Source organism: Corvus brachyrhynchos, unplaced genomic scaffold (assembly GCF_000691975.1).
Source record: "Corvus brachyrhynchos isolate BGI_N302 unplaced genomic scaffold, ASM69197v1 scaffold279, whole genome shotgun sequence".
Lineage (NCBI taxonomy): Eukaryota > Metazoa > Chordata > Aves > Passeriformes > Corvidae > Corvus > Corvus brachyrhynchos.
In genome coordinates this window covers 7670359-7670884 of record NW_008246060.1, presented here as the reverse complement: position 1 = coordinate 7670884, position 526 = coordinate 7670359, and the positions used below count along the sequence as shown (strand labels likewise).

General features: G+C 39.7%; 1 protein-coding gene across 1 annotated transcript in view; it reads left to right on the top strand.

The window, feature by feature from the left end:
• The window catches only part of SH2D4B (SH2 domain containing 4B), a 60453-nt gene that overhangs the window by 30201 nt on the left and 29726 nt on the right, over positions 1 to 526 (top strand). The window lies entirely within an intron of this gene.

The following is a 526-nucleotide window of genomic DNA, read 5'->3' as shown; positions in this document are numbered from 1 at the left end:
CCCAGATGGTTTTATTTCATTTCACTTGGCTTTGAGTGCTTTTATTTCTTGATTCCATTAATCCTGCTCAGAATTTGGAGGTTAAATCCAGTTATACCTCTGCTTGCTTTAAATTGGGAGTGTAAACCAGAGGGATGCAAGCAGCCTAATGAAATGCAGCTGTCTGGTATTGTATAATGCATTCCTAGTCACAGGTACAGTCACAGGGGAGTAGGAAATGGGGTGTGCACCTTATGAACTGGGTATGATCTAGCCAAGATAGTCATGGCAGGATTGATAATTGCAACTGGAGGCCATAGCTAGCTCCTTTAATATTTGCTTCACTGTATGTTAAAGGTTTGTTTTGCACTGGAATAATTTGCCTGGCTGCAGTTATTTGTGACTCAAAAACATCATCCAAATGGGGTTTGAGGCACCAGAAAAGAGCTGATAGATGATGACTATTTGCAGTAGAATTCTCGGTGCATTTAAGTTATACCATGTCAAAGAAAGGATTGTTGCAACGTTAATTTTCAAAAGAAGAAGC